Genomic DNA, 20268 nt, shown 5'->3' on the forward strand with positions numbered 1-20268 from the left:
GAGAAGGCAGTCGCCTGAGCGAACTTGGGTTTAAATAGTTGGGGCGCATCAGCGCGGACGTGGAGGACACGGCGCCCAGACCCCGGCCCCCAGCCCGAAGCCCTCGTTCGCGGGTAGGAAGCGGGGAGAGGTCCCTCCAGCGGGCGGCCGCGCCCGGGACAGCTACACCCAAGCGGTGCTTCGCCGCGGTTTGCCGCCTTCCCTGGGGGTGCCGCGTGCACGTGGCCTCGCTAGGAGCGGGAGGACCCGCCGAGCCGCTGCCGCCTCCAGCTCCCTCCTCCTCCCAGCGCCCCGCTCCTCTCTCCTCCTACTGCAGCCCGGCTGGCTTTTTCCCAATCCCCACCCCCCAGGGCCCGGGGCGCGGGCGGAAAGCGGGTCCTTCCCCGCCAGGGTGCAAGCAGGGCGGGGCTGCGGCGCGCCCGGGGCTGCGGGGCGGGCGCGCGCGCGCGCGCGAGCGAGCGCGGTGCCGAGTGCGGCTGCAGCCCTCCAGAGGCTGCCCACCCGAAGCCACTGGGCGCCCGCGCCTGCCTCACTCCCGCGTCGCTGCCCCGCCCCCATCCCGGCCGCGATCTGCAGGCCCCATGTGAATGAACTTGATTCCGGGGATTTTGAGGGAGCGGCTTGCCTAGCTCCCGTTTACACACACACACACACACACACACACACACACACACACCCCGCCCCCCAAATTCCGGTTTTCCTCTTGGAGTGGGTGGGGAAGTGGTGGAATCAAAGACTGCCCAGACAATAGAGAAAGGAAAAGTGAGTGCCTGGGGCTCCGCGTCTATCCCTGGGGGCTGTAAAGGGGCCTAGTCCGCCCCCAACCCCAGGCGGGGCCGCCCCCGCTTTCAACTGTGCTGGGGAAGTGTTTGGAGGCTCACCACGGATCCCCCTGCCTCCTTCCCTCTTCCTCGCTCTCGATTTTTTTCCCCCAACTTTCTCCTCCTTCAGAGTCTCCCGCTTCTGCCTACCGTCCCCTCTTCCCTCCCCCAGCGGACCTGAAGGCACCAGTGACTTTTTCCTTCACCAAGTGGGAGTTAGCCACATCAAGCATTTCACAACGACACATCAAGAAAAGTAGGCAGGTTCAAGTCAACCATGAAATGGTCACTTTTTAACCCCGTCCTGTCCTCATTAGGGAAATGCTCAAACACAGTCCGTTTTCAAAAAGCGCTCTTAATGAGGCGAGCTTGCCAAGTCTACCAGCTGCAGCCCCCGTAAACCGAGAGCCCGGAGAAGAAAGGCGCGGGGGGTGGGGTGGAGGAGGCTGCGGGGAAGGGCCGGGGTCGGAGGAGACAGGTAAAGTCGAGGAAACTGCGAGAACCAGAACTCGGGCGACTTAACCCTTTAGGGCACGCGCCGCTGGGAACAGCCTCCCCGCTCCCCCCGCAGGCAAATCCTCTAGTCAGCGTTCTGACAACGTTAATTTCCTTTGTGCCGGTCATTTCTTCTTTTTGAAAAGCTGGGATAAAGTTGACAGTCTTTATAGATGAAAGAAATGAGGTGACAGTCGGGGTTAATCCAAATAAATACTCATTTCTCTCTCACAAATTGTAGGCAACCTCATCTTAGATTTAAAAAGAAAAAGACGAACAACCCCAAAGCATCACTTTGTTTTGCACATTATATCGCATCCCTTTTCTCACCCTCACCAGATTCTGCGGGGGAGGGGGAGTTGGTTGGAGGGAAGGGGGGTGGGGAAGCTCTACTGATAAAACCAGCTTTAACTACTGGAGTTTCCCTTTGAACAAATATTCAATTTAACTGGAGTTAATTTACCATAAAAGACATTCCCCTTGGCACGAATGTACTCATGTCCTTGAACACACCTCTTTGAATGCCTGGACTCTAACAGAAGCCATTATTTGGGGGTCTCTTTAAAAATCCTGTGCCCATCTCTCTCCCTCCCTTCTCCCTCCCTCCCTTTCTCCTCACCACACCACCCCCAGTGAAACTCTGGCACCCAGAGAACACTCTTTTCAGCCAGAGAGCCCAGAACCAGCCTTGTCCCCTGGCAAAAGAAGCCCAGTGCTGAGCCCTGGGCAAGTGTCTCCAGACATTGCTACCCCTCCTCCTCTTACTAGTTTCCCTTTCCAACAAATTATTTCCTTTTTGCCACCAAAATGAGGTTGCATTCAAAAGTTTCTCACAAGCTTAAAAAAGAAAAAGGAAAAATTGACAACCATTATACAGAAGAAGTCACAAAAGCTGCAGCAGCACCAGGGGCCAAGAAGCAGCATCAGACCCAGGTAAGACCCAGAGAGAAGAACTGGGGGCTGCCAGGCCCAGCCCTTACGGGTTCAAATCTCAGACGCCCCACTTTGTACAGTGCTTATGGCTAAGTACACATGGATGACCATAGAGGATGCTTGGTAGTTTGGGGGTTTGATTTGTTTCCAAGAAGAAGGAAAATGTGAGGTGAGGAAAACAAAAAGGAGTGAAGCGTAAGCAAAGAGACTTCCTGGAAGAGTGTCTTAAGGGGTGCTCAGTATATATGGCTTTGACTCTCAGGCCTTGAAGCCACAGTTGGGATGCCTGATACCCACCTTGCACCCCACCAGCACTGCTTCTTGTCCAGCCAATGCCAAAGTCACTGCAGGCCTTTCAGGAAGAACACTAGAGGGGAGTCTTCTGTAACTGATGGACTGGTAGCTTTGGGTTCATGGGACACCTGGCTTTTCTGTTGTCTCTCAGCACTTGTCAACCACCTTTAGTTTGAGAAATACCAAGTAGAAGAGGAGGAACTAAGAGAAAGTACATGCTTTCTATTCACTTTCCCTTTTTTCCAGCATGCCTCTGCCATGGAATTGAAAGTGTTTTTAAAGTATCTCTCGAAAGTTTCTGACAGTGTCAGAATGGGCCAACACACAAACTTTGGTACTGACCTCTTCCAAACTCTATTTCTGTTCTTATCCTCCCCTGCAAAAAAGCTTAAAACACTGTTAGGCCACTTTCACTCATCCTCCAACCTGGCTGAGGAGCCGGAAAGAGGTAAATGGCTCCCTCAAGAAAATCTGATATGTCAGTATCCTAAGGATTTCTCCCCTAGGTTATCTATTCCCTGCCATCTTAGGGAGAGAAAACTTTCTTTTCTGAAAGAAAGTTTACTGGTTTCTAAAAGGAAGGCCAGTGCTTCAGGTGGCTGGATTTTTCAGGACCCAATTATATATTTAAAAATAAACATTGTTGCCAAGTTTGAGCCTTTCACTCACTGACCTCCAGACAGAAGTTTGACATCTCAGGTATCTCCATATAGTGTTTTCCTTTTGATTTTTTTCTTTGTAAAGAAACTGTAGGATAGGTTGCAAAACCAGGGCAACTTCACATAAGGTTTCTTGGAGCTGAACAAAGCTAACGCTGTCATTTTTAATACACCCAGTGACTGTTTTTTTGTTTTTGTTTTTGTTTTCATTTTTTAGCTCTTACATGTGGTGGTTCAACAATTCCACATGCCCTGGCTGCATAGCCAATATCAATATTTAAAAACTTAATCCAAAAGAGACAGATGACCTCATGACCCCAGAAAACAGGCCTTCAAAACTCCAAGTATCCATTATACCATGTCCAGGGATCTTTCTTCAGAATGAACCACTAAAATCATACATGTATAGCCTGGAAAAACATGAATTTATATCCACAAGTAGCAACACCAAAATCCACTCAAAATGCATATATAAACAACCAACAAGTACTGAAATTGCCTGCACTTGATGGGAATTGCAAAATCATGCCCAGCTCTCAGAGTCCTTAAACTACTACTGTCAAATTAGGGTAGCAATTTCTCCCCACTAGAGAATTCCAAACCAGTTAGTTTCCCCACCCCCACTCCAGACCTTTGCCTTTCACTGAAATGAATAAATAACCTTGGACTTTTTTTCCTCTCCTCTGAGAGCTGTTTGGTCTCCCCTGAGGACAAAACTAAATGAGAAAAATGATGCTGTTAATGTTGCTGCTGAAATGCCTGTACTCAACTATTTAAAAAAAAAAAAAAATCTCACTAAGTATATCTACATCTCAGGCACATTTACAAATTACAAACCTGAATCTGAACACTGACTGGGCCAGATTCCTCCATTTAGGGTTATGTGGTTTCTACTGCTCTACTGAAATGAGTCCAGTTCATCTACAGGGATTCCCAACTGTGAAAAACATTTGCTCTCTGGATTACAAAGTCATCAGTTGGCCTGTAACCTTTGCATGATTTATTTCAGACTTTGAAAATCTCAGTTATAGTTGCCTTGCTTCCTTCACAGTACTACAAAGGTTATATACACTGTCTCACACACCAAACAGTGCCTTCTCTGCTGATGTTGAGAGAGTTGTAATTACAGTATTGCCCTTTTCAAAATAGCTAACGTTTAAAGTAAAACTATACATTTTATTTGTACACATAAATTCACTTTTGTTACCCATCCAAATGTGTATTGTGACATGTGAAAACAGATCATTTTTAAAAAGACATTTAGAAAACTCTGTCCAAAATGGAAAAGTAGTCCTGACATTCTGGATTAAGTACAAAAAGTGCATCACAGACCAACTTAAACTTTCTGTACTCCTTAATCTAGTCCTTCCTTTGAAAGCTGCTATTCTATATCAAAACCAAAACAACACATAACAACAGAATTGTGCATTTGAACTTTCAAATTAAAAGTTAAGGAAAAAACTACATAATTACAAAGAGAAAACACAAACAACTGGGCCTTTACAAAATATATGTTCAGTAAACTTATCTCTGAATGTATCTGAAACATTTTAACAGCACAAGCTAATAAATTTCAAAGCAATAATACTGTCAAATTGTGTGATGCCACAAACTCCAAAAACAAAGTTACAGATGTTTGTGACATCACATTCACTCAAAATTATGCTGCTGCTCAGTCTGATCATATTAAAATTAAATGAATGCCTATGTCTGCTAAAGAATAAAAGGAATTTATTTTGGACATCAAACAATGAATCTGTCACCATTTATTGTATGAAACACTCAGCTAATCAATTTCCTATTAAAATAGCTTTCAACAATACTAGGCTTTAAAATTCATCAGGGCCAGTAAAAACCTTTCCCAGTGCACAAGAATGCAGTCCCAACCACGGACAATAATTACCGTTCTAATACTTTTATTGCCCAAGCACTTTTTCCTGTGTTCCCCATCACTAGGCAGGGATCTGTAGTATATTGTATCAGTGAGTTAGAGTGCTTGACCTCTGCCCACATATGATTTAATAGGAACTTTTCAGCACTGGCGCTTTCTCCATCTCTCATACCATTAAATGAAAACATCAAACCTCAAATGTAAAACTGGAAACCACAACGTTTTGTGTTTCACAACTCTTTGCAGTTTTTACTTAGGCTGCTTAAAGGTCAGCTTATTTGTCTCACAGTGCTCTTCCCCCTACAGTAAATGCACTGGAAAGTCACACTAATTCTGACTTTGATTAAATCTTGAACTCCTCAGTCACATACACACATGCACCCAGCTTATTTACACGTGCATTCTTCACTAACCACATAAGCATGCACGTATGACTTTCTGGACTTATTCCATTTTAAAGCTGATTTAAATGTCTGTTAAAGTATGGGTTCAAAAGTTAACTTTTTCCCGCCTGTTGGAAGTTAAAGTTACAGAGGATGGTGCTATAGGATCTGTTCAAGGAAAGTCAGAGTTAATCTTGTGTATTTTGGCGCCTTTTCCCTGCCAGCTACTGTACTGGGGGTGGGGGAACTTGGAGATCTTGTCTGTCCCGTCTCAAGTTCAATGGCAGTTCTTCCAACCAGGAGAAGATGGCCATGTTCACAGCCCTAATAATAATTCCAATCACGCCACTTCGGCTTCTTGTGTCAAAGTCGAAACTGGCTTCCCCGCCCCCTTCGACCTGAAAGCTGCCAAATCCTCACACACTTCGCATTCAGCCACAACTTAATGGATGGGATATTGTGCATTAAAATGTGTCCCAGACACACTGGTGAAGAGAGGACAAGGGAAAAGGCAGACACACAGACCCACACAGATTTAGGCAGAGTGAAAGAAATCCTGGAGCAAAAACAGAGGGGTGAGAATAAGAAATATTAAGTGGGGGTTCATCATAATTGTTTTAAGGGGGACCTGGTGGAAGGAGGTCTAATAATTAAGTGCAGCAACTTTGAGAAAGGAACACCAATTTAAAAACTCCAACACACCAATCAGCTAAACAGTACTTCCCTCACTTAAACTAATGTATTTTCAAATGAAAATATGTAACAAAGTTGTACCTTAAAATGAAGAAAAAAACACTTCAAGAAATGGAATGAGTTACAAGGTGCAACTTAAGTGTTTGTATAGTAATGTTTATTCCCAACACTTAGGGGAGAAGTGTAGAAAGTAGGGAGTTAAAAAGGGAAAAAATACTAGATTCTGCACTGTTTAGATCCAACGCTTCCCGCCATAAAAGTGTGTCGCATGTACTAAAGTTACCAACGCTTTGAAAATAATACATATTTGCACTGGCTCTGGAAATCCAGCACTACAGCTCACCCTACAAAGCAGAAATGACACTTAGGAAAGGGCTAAAACTTCACTTTACAATGCACAAGCAGGAAATAAAATCTGCCTAGGGTGGGAAATAGTGGAAAGGACGAACAAGACAAGAAAATAAAAAACCCATCGTTTCAAAGTCACATACCATCGCACTGTATTGCACTAAATAAAAGAGATCTTGAGTCTGTAACAACCCAGGGTCGCTGACTTCACGTGTCTCAGGTACAAATTTGTGGATTTTCTCAAGGGTTGTTTTGGTGTCTCTTTTTGTGTGTTTGTTTTTTAAAAATTCATCCAGGAGTAGTCTTATATTTTTAAGACTTGGGTTTGTTTTTTGTTTTTTTTTTTTTTTTTTCTGCACTGCCACAATTCTTGGCCCAAGAAGAAAAGAAGGTCAAAGTCAAGTCTAAAGCAGGCAGTCCCTCAGTCTGGATATCCAGTTTTACTCCTCTCACTTGCAGAAGACTCTTTCTCGTAGTTGACTTGAACGTCGTCCAGAGGGAGTGTGTGTGTCTGTGTATGCGCGCGCGCGCGTGCGCGTGTACTCGGTGGGTTTTATTGTTGTTTTAGCAGGGCTGCTCTAGGGGTGGGGGCTGCGCTGGACAAATGTGGCAGGCGCGGCCTCGGGGTCGCGCGTTCACCCCTTCCCGGCCTTGAGATTGGCCTGGCCGGCGGCGGGGCTGCCCCGGAACCGCCACCCAGCAGCGCACCCCTGCGCGCCCGAACCGAATCCTCCGCTGCCACCTCCCTGGCTTTCTCTTTCACCAGCTCGCCATCCGCCCCGCCCCGGCCCGCCCCGGCCCGCCCCGGCCGGTACCGGCGCGCGGGAAGCGCGGCTCTTCGCTTCCGCCTGGCGGCGGGAAAGAAACCGAAAGGAGGAGCCGGGGGCGGGCACGCCGCGATGCATATTCATCAGGGCGCCCGCGGCCGGGGAGGCGGGAGCTGGCCGAGTGGGTGTGGCGGCCTGCGCGGCGCGGGCGCCCCTCGCGGGTGGGTGAGAGTGTTGGGAGGGAGCCTGGTCTTTGTGCCGCCGGGTGGGGTAGGAGCGCGGCGAGGGCGTGCCTGTCTGGGGGCTGCCCCGGCTCGGTGCGCCTTTGTGCTCTCCGACTGCGCGTCTGCGGTGCGCCGCGGCCAAGGGGCCCCTCCTCGGGCGCGCGGCAGGGGGAAGCCGGCGGAACAGCCGCTTGAAGACTCCAAACCAATAATAATGCTAAAGGTTCAGAATTGCTGTTGCTTCCCTACTTCCCGCCACGTCGCTGGGCTCAACTTCGCCAGGCCACGTTTGTTTTCCTGTAAAAGGAGTCTTGAAATGTTCCTCACTGCGTAGTGTTATCATTAAAGCAAACCACCAGAAAGAGGGCACTTTGACTTTCTGTTTGTATGCATCCATGTGAATGTCAAAAAATTCGTCAGTAATTTATGGGTTGGTGGAAGAAACAAGCAACACCAAAGAAATACACAGAAGTCTCCAGAAGTGAGCACTCTAGAGATTTGATAGTGAGTTAACGTTCACTAATATAGCAGTTTTAATTAGTTTATATGTTGAGGGTTTTTTACTTTTTGTTTGTTTGTTTGTTTGTTTGTTTTTGCCTAGTTCTAAAGTAATCCAATTATTAAGGATCTGTAGTTGTGTGGCAAAATAATGCTTACCGGTTAAGCTGTTGTGTAATTCTGCTTTAAAAGTTAAAGTATTAAAAGTAAAAATATAACACTAGCCCTAAATTTACTTAATACTAGCCCACATGTGTTTAGAAAAGATTTTATTACAGAGATCTTGACTAATTATGTAATTGCACAACAGACAACAATAGCTTCAAATATCCTCTAAAAACCCTGTTCAATTATGTGATTACCAATGAGACCAGAATAACTCCCAATGAATTGTTCTTACCTCTCTACTGAATGTGAACATGTCAGTATTTTAATCCCAATTATGTTTACTCTCGAAGTCTTAGAGAACTTAAACAACATTGTTCAGATTCTTAATTCCTACTCTACACATTAAAAAACAAGGAAGACATTTGGCCTCATTATCAAAAAAAGAAAAAAAACCCCTCATACATGTAGACACATTATATAGATGTTTGTACATGCATGATGTACATACCTATTTTAAATGACATTTTCAATCATGAGTAAGATTTTTAGTCCTAAAAATGGATTGACCCAACTAGACTTTAGAAAATGCACAGTTTAAAAGATAGGTTGTTAAGCTGCAAGTTTAACATAGTCCAATTTCCTTAAAAAAAAAAAAAAACCTGTATATATCTATAAAATCATGTAGCTGTGGGAAAGGAGATGAATATTTGGAGAGGAGGATGGAATATACAAATTTTCACCTCCACACTCAGTTATAACTTTGTAGGAAAATTAGTTTATAATTTCTATCTTGCTCAAAGTTAAGTAATTTTTAACCACCTAGCCAATGTAGCTATAATTCAGTCTACCCAGGCAGTCAATTTAAGTGGGTAACAAATAGATATTTTTTATTCTAGGATTTCCTAACAGTTTTATGGTCAAATAAATCACATTTAGGACTAGGGAGCCAAATATAAAATATGAAAATTCAATGCAGTAAATAATAAAGATTATTTAGGGTAGGGGGAGTGTTTTCATGACCAGCATTACCAAATACTAACACTTCTTTAAGTGTGCCACAGAAAATCTGTTATTATTGTTTGAAACTATAGTAGAATTACCAGTGCATCTCAGTGTCTATTTTATGCAAAGAAGAAATGACATTTTAGAAATAACCTAATTTTGTTTAGGAAGTATTTTTTTTTTTTCTTTAATGAGAAAAGGAATAGAGAAGGGAAGAGGAAAGAATTTCCTTCATTCTCATGAAGACTTGGAGGAATCTAGGGTTTGGGTCACCTGTCAACAGATCTCTTCCCAAGCATATTTAGAAATAAAGTGTACCATTGCATGTCATGTTCCCGTTTTCTTGATTATTTTTTTTCTATTTGCATGCTATTTGTTTCTTTTGACATGTAAAGCTTACAAGAATGCTTACTCATATACTGAGCACTCTTCTGTCTGTCAAATATGTACACATATCATATATGATAGTCAAGGTTTATGAAATAAGGAGAAGGATTTTTCAAGAATGTCTTTATAGGAATCTGTCTTGCTAATTCATAGTCACCTCAACATATTGTTGCTTCTAAATTTTTAACTGGTGAATAATCTTCATCTTTTAATCTACGTCAGCTGATTTTCTGGTTTTCATATTTTGTGATATAAATAAATATGTAGAAATTAGGGAATGTTTTCAAATAGGCACTTACTTTTAAATTGAAATGATCTTTGTTAAAAATGTTTCCAAGAATATAATAAAGGTCTAATATCTTTTTATATTCATCTTTTGTTAGAAATTATAAGTAATGATTCATTTTTTAATATAAGCACTATCCAACACTACTTAAGCATTTTGGACCTTAGGCACATTTAACTGAAGTGATTCCAGTTTTTTAAAAAGAGTATTTTTTCTGCCTAAAGTTATAGGCACAACTCATTACATAGAACGTACCGGAAGCTTTGCAAGTACATTCACACTTTAGATTTTCTGATTCTTCTTAAAGTCAATTAACTGGTAACGCAATTTCTGTATGTTTTCTTCAAATTAAGAATTTTTTTAATGTACTAGCAACATCTGCGTGTGTTTATCTCTGAGAATAATCACTATATAATTATTTCTAAAAGGCATGCATTATTACAATGCTTTATGTCATAATTGAAGTAATTCCTCTATTCCATCTAAACCAGTAATTTTCAGTCATTACCCCAAAGGTGTTTATTTTGTCTCACTTCTGTATTTCTCAAAAATATGGGAAGTATGTTTTTATTTGTTATATTTATATTATTAAAGGATACACACTAATTTATTAGATTATTGTATTTAGTTCATTATTATACCAGAATACTTGGAAATTTAGTGTATATAATTATAATGGTGGAATACTTAAGACTCAGTACTAAATAAAGCTTACCCTATCTTTTAGAATTGAGATGATTAAGAATTTATATATAATTTTTAAAATATATATAATATGTTAACCAATATAAACATTCATGTTTCTTATTGCCTACCGGTAATATTTCTTAATCATTTAAAAATATTTAGAAAGGCTTGAATGGTACATTCATGATATGCCAAATTTGGTCATTTTGTTTGAGATGTCTCTGCACAACTATTATTATTAAAGAGAGGAGACTGCATACCTAGTGTATCGTCTTATAAGAGGAAAACCCAAGCATAAGTAAGAAACACTGGTAACTATTTTTATTTTTCATTGGTTATAGTAATCTTTAGTTATAATCCATTATATCTTTTCCCTAGACATTGATTATAAAAATAAAGGCAGTGTCTTTCCCACAAAACATGGTTACTCATCATACAGAATTATCTGTGTGGAAAAGACTTCAATAGTTTTGCAAATAAGCTCCTGCAATAGCTCTGAAATTCCACAGGACCCAGGACAGACACATGGGGTCATTTTCTAGCCATTGAGAGTATGGGTACAAAAATAAATATACACGCACAGTGTTCTTTCTCTCACTAACTGCATGCTGCACCTGTGCACACATAGATCTGATGACATCTGCTAACATAATAAATCTCAAGTGGTTTGTGGTGTCATCAAAAACCTGAGATGGTGGTATGGCTCACAGCCTTACCAACCCCAGGCTATGGCCTTGTTAAATTTCACAGGCTAAATAGAGACAGATTCAGACTAATTCCATACACCAACCAGAGGTTTTCAAGAGCAGGTTAAGGTGGTTTACCAAAAAAAAAAAAAAAAAAAAAAAAAGCCTGTAGTCATGACTCAATATGTGAAAAATTTGCTCTCTGATTCAGTGATGGTAAATCAAGGCTGTCTACTAACTTCAAAAACTAGTTTTATTGCACTTGTTAAGAATTCTGAAGTGAAAGTATCAATCATGTCTTAACCTACTTTTGTTTTTTAAGAGACTTTAAAAATATGCACAACTAAATCTTCATATCTTGCTTACTCATACTTTTATATAAAACTTCAGAATTTCAACCATCAAAATGATCAAAACAGAAACAATACATTTGAGTCAATTTCAGCTCTAATGATTAAATTGAGTGAAAAAAAAAAGCAAGTGTTTTCTCAAAAAAATTTCCGGATATTTTGGGCCATATGTAAGGTTTCTGAAACAACAGAATTACTAAGATTTTTTTTTAACCATTTTCAAAAAACAGAGGCATCTGGCAATCCAGAAATTAGTGAGGCAACAGGATACAAGAAAGTGCTAGACAGTCTACTGATCCTTCAGTATAGTCCTGGCAAAGAACCATCCTGCCTTTTGCTCAGTAGGCCACTTTCAACAAGAAAGTCAGTGTCAAGCCCCCTGCATTCAAATCCTATGGTCTTTCATCCTCAATGTCATAGATCCTTGTTGGCATATCTGGAACATTCGATGTCATTTCACATTGCCCCTACTAAAAGAAGATTAGCAACCGTATTTAGTGTCTTTATTCTATATCTCAGAAATCCTAGGTTCATCCTAGAGAGGGCAGAGGAAGAATTTTCCTTCTACAAAGCATGAATTGCATTTAGCTTTGGTCCAGACCTTGGCTAGGTGTTGCGGTGCAAGAAAGGATAGGTTTAGAAGATCTCTGCATTTATGATAACAGGGCCTTTGTGCTAATATTCTTCTCCATATTTGCTTAGAAAGGAGTAACCTTTGCATAGGGCATTTTTTTTAAACCTCCAAATAAACACACTAAATAACAATTCATGGTTTTCTGCTCACTTTACAGGCAATTGATGTGGGTTTGTAGAATAAAAACAGTCTTAATAGAAACCAAAGAAAAATTTAATGAGGGACAATAAGTCAGCTGCCCTTCCCACCCACTTCACCCACTGAAACAAAACAAAACCTTCATGTAATATGTTCAGAGCCAAACTAGCAAAGTTGAGAAGTGTTTGATACCACTAAGCTTCATGGTGTGGGGAATATTTTTATAAACAACAGGAAGAAAAAAAAAAAAAGGAGCAGCATGAGGTGGGAAATTTCTAGCATGTACAGCTGACTGTGCATGGAGCAGTACCTTCTACCAACTTATTGTTCAGGATGGTTGACAGTAAATACAGAGGTCAGGCTAGAAAGTTTCACAAATTACCCAATATCCCTGCTGCTCCCCTTTTCTCTTCCATCTAGCAGCAATGTGATTGCCTTTAATATTCTTGCCATTGTCTTTACAATTGTTTTTGTTATACAAACTAGAAACATTTTAAATGAACAATTAACAAGATTTTTTTTTAAAGTTCACCTACAGTCCCATCACCTAAAAAAAAAAAAAAAATTGTTGCATTTGCCTATCTTTCCATCCAGTATTTACTTATGTATATGGACACTGTTTGCCTAGTTAAATCTTACCATGGATAAAATTTTGTTTTGTAACTTTTCCTCCAAAGCTTGTTGATATTAGTGAATTGTTACAAAACTGTAAAATGTGAAAGCTGGAAGACACTTTTCAGACTTCTAGATAAAGATTAAGAAAAATCTAGGATTACTGTCAACATTTTAAAATCGGGATGTTTTACTTAAAAATCTGGATATCCTGCTTCTCACTTTTCTACTTTTTTTTTTTTTTTTGACAAGTGTTGCCCAAGAGGTTGGAGCAGAGTAGCTGCTTCCCCCTTTGGCTGGTACTTGGTCTCCACAGTCCCCATTGCTGCTGGTTGTATTATGCTGTCCTACTTTCCTCCTTGATCTGGAACAAATATTCTTATGGATGAAAAATAAGATCAAGGTTCAGAGAGGTAAAGTGACTAGCTTATGGTAGCTGAGCTAGTTAGTAGTAGTACCAATGTCATAAACGAAGCCTCTGAACTCTAAACCTCTAGCTTAAAGGTTAATTTCAGAACATGGAAAGATGTGGAATCTGTGCACCAATGTGCACAGCCTCAGCAGAACTGCTGTGGTCACCGGCTCCTTTGTAGACTAAATGCCTCAGGATGGTCACTCTCCACCTTTCATGCTTCAGTCCATAATTAACATTTAATATCCAGAAGCCTGAGCCCCCATAAATCCTGGGCCCTCTCACAGTGATTCTCTCCTTTGTCTTACTAATCATTGAATGTAGGTGAGGGAAGATGATCAGTTTATGGAGATAACATCAAATCTTCTCTATGCGATTAAGAAAGTACCTCATAATTAAAAAATTAAATATTTTATGATATTCCTGTCAGATATACTTCATAGAGACATCAAGGGTCAATACCTGGACAATTAGCATCCTAGAAAATATAAAATTCTCATCTCTATGTAGAGAACATATTTTCTTTTCTTTTTTTAAAAATTTTTAGTTGTAGATGGACACAATACCTTTATCTTATTTATTTATTATTTTTCTGTGGTGCTGAGGATCGAACCCAGTGCCTCACACGATAGACCAGTGCTCCACCACTGAGCCACAGCCACAGCCCAGAGAACATATTTTCTGATGACTAAATCCAGACACAGTGAAAATAGGAAAAAAAAAATGAGTTTAAGACTTTTGGGACGTTGTCCAAAAAGTTTTTAAAACGAATCATTATTAGTTATAGATCAATATATTGGTAAAAAATAATATATGTATACCATCTAAGAGTGACTTATCTATGTATCATGGTACAATTTTTCTTAATTTGCCTAGGATATGGGATTTGATAATAGTGACTGCCATTTTAATATCACCATTAAGCACCCTTGCAGTTTGCAACTAGTTATAGCACATTGATCTTCAGACAGGATGCCTGCACACTAGGTCTTGTTCCCAAATGGAGGTGGACTTGAGGACACGCAGATTGCCTCAGGGAGTCAACCCAGTGAATAATTGAGAAGCTCATTCATTATATACACATTAAGTCTACAGTTACTGTCTTGGCAGGTACTTGATGGGTCTGTGTTCTACCCGGGCTCTGAACTCATTCACAAAAGCAGTCTTCATGGCCCTTGTTATGGATGAAGCTCCATCTACCTGGTGCATTGGGGGCACTCCACTCCTTCCTTAGGGGACTAGACCCTCTATAAGAAGTTTCCCTGAGGTCCTTGATTCCTTGGGAGCATGTTAACTGACTATTGAAGAGCTGCATCTTTTCCTTTGCTGTGACTAGTTTAAGTCAAGGACAGCACCTTCATTGAGCAAGTCCTCCCTGGGGCAGTGGTTTTCCCAACCTTAAGGTTAAATGAAGTGTCAAGACGAGTGATACTAATTACCTTTCACTGAGATCTAACTATTTAACTGGGCTCTGTGCTGATGTCACATGTTATCTCAGTTCCTTCAAACATGAGGAAACTGAGGCTCTGGAAGTTTGGATAACCAATCGAAGGTCATGGTGCTCATCATTCAGGTCATTTGAATTCCAAAGTCCTTGGCCATAGCACACCATCCGGCTGCAGGAACCCACTGCAAGGCCATGCCTATTGGATGCATGTGACCGCTTCACAGAAGGTGCCCTGGGATGCTTTGCACATGTGTCAAAGCATTTTGATCACTCTTCTTTTGAAATTACCTTCGAAACCCCAGGCACATTCTTTTAAATATTATCAATGGAGTAGATCTTCCTCCCCTTAAATGTGGATTTGAGTTTTTAATATAACCATGATTCATTTAATACCCTGTAGTGATTAAAGAACTTATCAAGCTGGGTAAACCAGTTTGGGTTGAAAATAAGGCATGACAAAAACATAAGGAGATTATTTCATTTCCTTATTTTCTGAAAGTAATAGAACAGGAGTTTTCAACTTAGACTTAGAGGCAGTGGCATTTTAGGGTTCAAATCCTGATTTGGCTACCTCAAACCTACATGATTCTGGGCAAGTTATGTCATGATACCTTTCTTAGTGGTAGTTTCCTGACTTTCAAAAAAAAAAAGAAAAGAAAAGAATAATGCCTGCTTCAGTGTGATTTTTGAGGATCAAAAAATTTCATTTGTCAAAATATAGAAGACTCTTTCTGAAACATATTCCTTTCCCAATAAATACTTTCTGAATCTATGAGATTATTGTCTCTGTCCTCATCCTTTAAATGTGGGGACAGATGATAAACACAGGTTGGTATGTGTGGTCTGTGACAATGACCATACTCCAAGGTCTCTCTGAGTGCCACTGGGCTTGGCAGAGAACATTTATTTGCAATTATGGTATAACAAGCAAGAGGCATCTTCCTAGTTTTCCTGATGCTAAGAGAGATGGATTTAAGGGAGGTTGTGTTGCAGTTTGAAGTTTGTGGAGGCAGTCTCTATCACAAGTTTACTCCTCTTCAGAAGGGTAGGAAATTGAAAAGCATCTTTAGCAAATGCTGCTTTGTAAACATTTATGGGAGTGTCTGCCCTGTGCCAGCTTCTGTACTCAGGGAGTGACTGGAGCAGTAGACAAGAGCAGTATCTGAAAGGCTAGGTTAGTAACAGACAGAAAAATGATACAACCTGCAGGAAAAGAATGGAGAACATGTCAGAACCCGTGGACACAGTATTCGTTATAATTAAAGAAAATGTCACTACTCAGGCAAGAAATGAGCACCTATTATGTCCAGGAGATTGAGTCGAGTGTGAACAAAATAAATGAGATTCTAGCATAGAATAAAGAGGCCTGGGAATGGGAGGGGAGAGGAGAACACCGGGATAGATAACAGAAACACAGAGTTTGTGTGATATTCTGGGTCCATTGCCTGCTAGGTGGTTCAGTGAGGTCAGGAGCATGGTCAGATTCTGGAAAACTTGCAGGAAGGTGTTTATCAAAGGAAGGAAAGGGGGAGTGTGCAAAGCTTTTTGATGGCATACAGTCAATTCAGGGTATCTAGAGAGGAGAGGGCAAGGGAGCAGCCCCTGAGGGGAGCTGTCCTGGGGCTTTGGCAACTGATCCAGACCATCTTGGCCTCTCCTAGGCAGCACTCCCTCCTAATGCTTTCAGTGGGGTCTTCCTTCCAAGCTGGCTTCGGTTCACTTTCACACTTATTCATTTAATTCTCCTAACAATCTTATAATATAAATACAGTATTGTCTGCGTTGTACAAATGGGAAAACTAGGGTACAAAAGGAGTTAATAACTCAGCCAAGGACAGTAGCTTGCAAGTGTCAGGGGCAACATTGAAACCTAGGCCATATAGTTCCAGAGTCTTGGCTCTTGACTATGAATTCTATGCAATCTTCTTTCAACCTTGCATGACCTCCCTCACCACCCCACCAACAGAACCCCTTTGCAGAAACTTAAAATGTCTCCTTCCTTTAGCCCCCCCCCCACCTCTCTAACAGAGAGGCATAATTGTGGGCAACCTTAGCATAATTACACACACTAATGGCTGTTCAAGACATCACTAAGGATAAAAGAGGCACCTTAGCAGCCTTGGTCTAAGTCTTTGGAACTCTAAAGAGTGAAAACTCAGTGACCTCTTTCCTCACTCTCTATGCTATAAAATAATAGACAGATGGTTGTGCAGTCATCTAATGGAATGGTAGATAGTAAAGAAAGAACAATCTACTATTTAACATGTATATAGAAACATACAGATCTTACATGTACAGCTAGATATATTATCCATACCACCACTGTCCATATTAAGAAATGGAAAATTACTGCAATCCAGAAATCATTTCCCACTCTCTAACAATTACTATCCTACTATTCTTCCCAAAGATAACCACTATCTTGATTTCTAGAAATATCAACTTACATTGCTTGCTTTTGAGCTTGTATATATCAAGAAGCATACAATATTTGCTGTTTTCTATCAGAATTATTTTGTTCAGCATTTCATGTGAGAGTCCTTCCTGTTATTGCTGAAAACCATGTATTTTTTCTTTCACATTGTATATGAAATTCTATTGTATGCAACAATACAATATACCTATTCTATTTTTTTAAAGAGAGAGAGAGGGGGAGAAAGAGGGAGAGAGAAGAGAGAGAGAGAGAGAGAGAGAGAGAGAGAGAGAGAGAGAGAGAGAGAGAGAGAGAGAATTTTGATATTTATTTTTTAGTATTTGGCGGACACAACATCTTTGTTTGTATGTGGTGCTGAGGATTGAACCCTGGCCGCACGCATGCCAGGCGAGTGCTCTACTGCTTGAGCCACATCCCTAGCCCAAATTGTTTCCAGTTTGGTGTCAATATAAGTAATGATGGTATGAACATTCTTCTACATGTTTTCTGGTATACAAATGTATGCATTCTATGAATAGAATTTCTGGGTTATGAACTATGTTGATGGTAAGTTTTAGTAGATAATGCCAAATAGATTTCCAAAGTAATAGTCCTAATTTATACTCCCACCAGCAGTGTATGAATTTCAGCTGTTTCACATCTTCATCAAAACTTGGTATAATCAGTCCTTTATATTCCTAGTGCACAATAGTATCTCAATGTAGTTTTAATTTGCATTTAAAAGTAACTAATGAGGTTGAGCTTCTAGTCATTTTTAAAATTTTCGGCCATTTAGATATCCTCTTTTGTAAATATTTGTCAAGTATTTTGCCCAATTTTACTTGGGCTCTTCTTTTTAAAATTGACTTGTATGTTTTCAATATGAACTCTTTGCCAATTATATCTGTTACACATCTCTCTTCCCACACTGGAGCTTGCAATTTTACTCTTTTTTGGGGGGTTGGTGTTCAGAGAGTTAAGTCCAGGGGAACTTACCCACTGAAACCACATCTCTAAGCCTTTTTTTATTTTGAGACAGGTTTTTTCTAAGTTGCTCAGGGTCTAAGTTGCTGAGGCTGGCTTTGAACTCATGATTCTCCTGCCTCAGCCCCTTGAGCTGCTCGGATTACAGGCATGTGCCACCACCCCTGGTACATTTTTACTCTTTTAAGATTGTATTTTTGTGTTCTTTTAAATAGTTATTGAAGTATAATTAGCAGATAATAAACTGCATGTGTAAAGTAAAATTTGATAGATTTTGGCATATATGTACACCCGTGAAACCATCACTACAGTCAATTTGGGCAATATTTCTATTACCTCCACAAGGGTCTCACTAAATTGCCCAGGCTGGCCTCCAACTTGCAATCCTCCTGTCTAAGCCTCCCCTGGCATTACAGGCTTGTGCCACTGCACGGGCTTTGTTATCAGTTTGCTGTTACTTTGCTGACAACCAACAGTGTTGAACAGCTTTCTGTGTGCTGTTTGCCATTTCAATGTCTTCCTTCATGAAGTGTCTGTTTAGATCTTTTGCCTGTTCTAAAATTTGTGTTGCTTTCTTATTGTTGAATTTTTTGTATGCTATGGCTACAAAACTTTCATCAGATATTTGATTTGCAATATTGTCTCCCAGTCTAGTTTCTGTTTTCAGTCATTTAAGAGTGTCTTTTGAAGAGCAGATTTCTAAAATTTTGATGAAGTCAAAATTATGGATTGTGCTTTTGATTTCTTATCGAAGAAATGTTGCTTAATTCAACACCACAAGTGGTTTTCTTTCTTTTTTTCTTTTTGAAATTGTTATAGTATTATGTTTTATATCAAAATCTATAATCCATTGTTGGATGTAGTGGCATACACCTGTAATCCCAGTGACTCAGGAAGCTGAGGCAGGAGGATTGAAAATTCAAGGCCAGCCTCACCAACTTAGCAAGGTCCTCAGCAACTTAGGAAGAACCTGTCTCAAAATAAAAGGGGATGGAGATATAGCTCAGTGGTAAATTTCCCCTAGGTTCAATCCTCAGTCACAAGAAAAAAAAAATCAATAATGTATTTGGAGTTAAATCTATATTTAGTGCAAGATATAGATTGAAATTCACTGTTTTTCATGTGTTTATCCAATTGTTCCAGAACCATTCATTGAAAAGACCACCTTGTTCCTCAGGATTTACACCTTCATTAAAATTCAGTTGTCCACATGCATATGGGTCTACTTTACTGTGTTCTGTTGATGCTGACAACACACTTAGTTCCCATAGCATCATTATGATAAGTGTTGAAACCAGATAGTCTTAGTTCTCTAAATTTCTTCTTTTTCATTTTGTCTCTTGATGAACTCTTCTGGTGTTTTGTTTAGATTTTAACACGTTTTCTCCAAGAAACTGTGCTGATCAGGCAGACGCTCTCCAGCTTGTACGTGGAAACTGTGCCTGTGCCTGTGGGTTGTCATTCCTTTATTCCCTGGGGCCTAACAATCATTTTTATTTAAAGGGTTTTTTTTTGTTTTTGTTTTTGTTTTTTTAGCACATGAACCTCAAAAGGAGTGGGATTGTGCTACCAAATGGTCATCAGCCATTATGGTTACTGACAGCTGCTGAGAATCCGACCTTTTTGGAAAAAGACCTTACAGTCTTTTCCCCTGAATGGAAGGAAGGGAACCTTCTATTTATAGGAATCCTGCAAGTTACAGGGCATGGTGCTAGGTGTTTTAACTGTAACAACTTATTTTATCTAAGATGCTCTAGAGCATGGACCAGCATTTTAGGCAGGGTAGCTTCCTGGGCATGGATCTGTACAGTTGCAAAAAGCCCTTTCTTAACAGGGTTCCATACTGATTTAATGCTCTGCTGTCATCATGATGAAGCTTTTGAAAGTTTTTAGGTTTTTTAAAAATGTTTTTTAAAAAAATTTATAAAAGAGACCCTGAGTTTTTAAACTAGGTCTTATGTAACTTAGTTTAGATGTTTCTCAAACATCTAAAACTGTAAACATCATTTAGCACTCAAGCTGCACACAGAAGGTGGGTTCTATTTGGCCTAGAGATGAAGGTTTTCTAGACCTTACTCTAAGAAAACTCCTGCACATGCACAGCAGGTGACATAGA

This window comes from Urocitellus parryii, chromosome 4 (genome assembly GCF_045843805.1).
Source record: "Urocitellus parryii isolate mUroPar1 chromosome 4, mUroPar1.hap1, whole genome shotgun sequence".
In the NCBI taxonomy this organism is placed as follows: Eukaryota; Metazoa; Chordata; class Mammalia; order Rodentia; family Sciuridae; genus Urocitellus; species Urocitellus parryii.